The sequence below is a fragment of the Bidens hawaiensis genome, unplaced genomic scaffold, assembly GCF_021521415.1.
Source record: "Bidens hawaiensis isolate Kalapana, Puna unplaced genomic scaffold, B.hawaiensis_p1.1 tig00026942_1, whole genome shotgun sequence".
NCBI lineage: Eukaryota > Viridiplantae > Streptophyta > Magnoliopsida > Asterales > Asteraceae > Bidens > Bidens hawaiensis.
In genome coordinates, this window is record NW_027494351.1 from 150,841 (window position 1) to 154,636 (window position 3,796).

Below are 3,796 nucleotides of genomic sequence, written 5' to 3' on the forward strand. Positions count from 1 at the left end.
AAACCCTAATTAATTTATATGTTTTACATGTTCTTCGTTGCTGGTCTATCATATCCATCGTCGGTTAACTTTCAATACTACCCACCATCGTTAGCTACATCAACGACTCTTTTTCCATTAGACAAATATTTGTGTTGATGTTTATACATTTAAAAAATCAACATGCCCGTGTTCGTTTATGTTTGTTTGTTAAAAATCTAAAAAACATAAACATCTCAACTAATAAAACCCAATATAATTCAATATAAATAAAATCTAAATAAGTAGAATCTAATTCATTTTTAATAAGTTTTTTGCTTAATAACGAAATTCGAAGACAAGAGCAAAAAATGAAGAAAAACAAATCTCATCCATATAATTTCAAATCCTTCCTGTAGAAAGATAAAAAAACTACGTTATATACTCACTTAGATAGATACTTATATCTATATAATAATAATTCTCAAAATATAATAAGTAAGATATTCTTATATATAATAAGATATATTAAAAAATGTAATAACAAACTAATATATATGTATTAAATTAAAACAAAATTACGCTAAAAATAAAATAATCATTATAAAATATCAAAACGATTAAAAACAAAACTTTAAATAAACTCCCGTAACACGGGATGATCAAACTAGTAATCTTATATAGTTCTATGTAAAGTTTATTTTCCAATTTCTAACAAAATAGATTTATATGACGATAAAACTAAAGATAATGAGTGAAAGTTTAACACGGGAAAACTTTTCTCCCTCTTTTTATATTTTTCTTTGTTCTGCTAATTATTTTCTTTTCTTTTTGTTAATCAACAAAAGAAGATAGTGTTTGGTCATCAGTTTGATTTTATTGTTCTAAAAATAAATTTTTCTTTTTGCAAATTTAATTTTATTAAAAGAATCTTTAAATTGTGATATAAAATGATAAATTAAAACAAATTTGTCGGTGAATTAAGAACCAATATGTGAAGTGAAATGTCATTATCATTACAACTAGAAATATTAGTAATTATATTAAGCCGCCTACATTTTATATTTTTTATTTCTGTTTTAAGTGATACATTTCATAATATTTCTAACATGGAGTTATATATATTATTTCAATTATTAAATATGATAACTACAAGTGTATATTGAATAATTCATTAAACTACATAATAAGTTAATTTTTATAAAATCAAACAAGATTTAGGTCTTTTAATATTAAAGTGTGATACTTATATAAGATTAAAACCGACTTGAGACATCTTAATCAAAGTCTTGGGATTTACTGTACCTACTAAATCAAGTATTTGACCCATGTTGATTGTTATTTGACTACATGTCTAATTTCCTTTTACCTCCAACTATTTTGTCCCACCTTCGTCATACAACTTAACTTTGTAGAGGATAAATAAAAAGCCTATAAAAATCAAATAGAAAATAATTTACAAAAATAAGTGACAAATATATTTTGTTATTTGTTATATGTTAAAATAGAAAGTGAAAATAATATACAAAAATAAGTGACGGATATATTTTGTTACTTGTTATATATTAAAATGGAAAGTGTCTTTACACGCGTTGTGAGGATCGAGATTGGTAGTCTATTATCAGATTTTATCAGATTTAGTGGAATTGAATCTAATTGTTGTTAGAATTTATTAAGCAGTGAAAACAATAATCAAATAGTAATATGAACAAGTAACAAGTCATCATAAATTTCATTGATCGAAATAATGTTTAGAGACTCTTTACTTCCCCTAACCATGAGCTCATACAGTGGCGAAGGTTAGACTAAGACACCCGGGGGGGACTCAAAATCTATTAAAATAATTAAAAGCGCGGGGCCGAACTCAAATTTTCGACAGAAAACGGCTTAATTTACACTAAGTATAACAAATTTCGGGTGAAAAACGAGTAAATTTACACTACCGCGCAAAAAAAGGGGGTCCAGGCATAGATTTTCGGTCGAAAACGACTTAATTTACAATACGTATAACAAATTTCAGATGAAAAACGGGTAATTTACACTACCACGCAAAAAAAAGGGGGTCCTGGCCAAAATTTCGGTCGAAAACGGCTTAATTTACACTAAGTATAACAAATTTCGGTTGAAAAATGGGTAAATTTACACTACCGCGCAAAAAAGGGGGTTCAGGCCTAAATTTTCGGTCGAAAACGGTTTAACTTACACTACGTATAACAAATTTCGGATGAAAAACGGGTAAATTTACACTATTACATGAAAAAACAGGAGGGGCTGGGCCTCTCCGGGCCCTCAGTGTACTTCGCCAGTGAGCTCATATAATTGTACTCTCTCAATCTAAATAGTGAATCTTACAATCAACAGCATTGATCATGAAACCCCAAGATCTATTTATACAAGAGTAAGCAACCGATAAAACTAATGAATGACATCTTACAAATACACTTTTACATTGAAAATACCAAAACTTTAATAGACTAAACAAATAATCTTGGAGAACAACCGTTATGAAGTATATTGGTTGTTTCCTTAAACGGTTCTTTTAGATCAAATGTTTATCTTCGTTTTCAACGGTTCTTTTTAAGTTCTTTTTGTACATTAGTCGTTTCCTTGGAGAGAGTAGTTCTTTCACATTTCTTATTCTTGTGAAGAACAACTGATTTTAGGCCAATAAGTACACAAGCGAACTAAATCATCCCCAATTATATACTCCACCCATTCATTTGCTTTAGGATTCATGATTTAAATTATTGGTTGATCCTTTTTGTGGAGGTATGGTCCTAAATACAAGGTACAACCTTTTACTTATTATATTATGTATTATATTTATTACATTATTATGATCTACTAAATAAGGTCCATTGGATTGGGGTTTGTGAAGGTAACCTCTAACCGGGCCTGACCCAATAAAGATTAGAGTTTTATGACGGTGGTCATGGAGTTCATATATAAGGAGGATTCATCTTTCGTTTGAAGGATCTTCTTTTGGAACCTTAGCATCCAACATATTTTTGTGTCTGTAAAAAAGAGGAAAACTCTTAGCAGTCACCTTTACTCCCCCACTTTTTCATTGCAGATCTCGAGCAACCGGAGAAGAAGATGAAGTCATGGTTTCGTTCATCTCGAAGACCGGGGAACGTCGACATGGATCCGACCCGAATTCATACATGTTTCTTCATTTTTCTAACGAGAATGATGTCATCTAGCATACAAATAAGACGGAGAAATTGTTACAAATAAGGAAAACAATGGCCACAGGGATTCAACAAGGTTCGTGCTCTCTTATTGAAGGGATACATTACTCTCTATTTTAGAATGTTTCGATGTGAATTTCAATTTAAAAACTAGTAATCAAGTCAAAAACTTGATTTGAAGCCACATGTTTCAATCTCTCCACCCTCTCTTTGTTCTCCCTCCTTCACTCGGTCCAAGTCAATGTTTGGGCTACGATTTTGAACGGTATCAAATCAATGTTACGATTATAATTTCGAAAAAAATAAATAAATTTTGTAGTGCTAGGGCCCAGGGTAGCATGTTGCAGGATAGACGCCCAAAAGGTAATATATTCTCCATTGAGATTATTCATATAGAAGACGATACCACTAGTAGAAAGTTATTAGCGAACTTTTAGCATAAGTACTCCACTAATCTGTTAAAGACATTTGTGTAGCCTTTTGGTTTAATTTGAGTTTGGCATGTTAATTGTTTTCTAGTCAAGATAGTCGAGTTAATTAATGTTTTTTAAATAAATTTTTGTGGTTTTTGTGTTAATGTTAGGTTTAAATATACGAAAACAAAGATAATACGAGGAAGGATGAAATTGCACACCGTAGGGGACAAT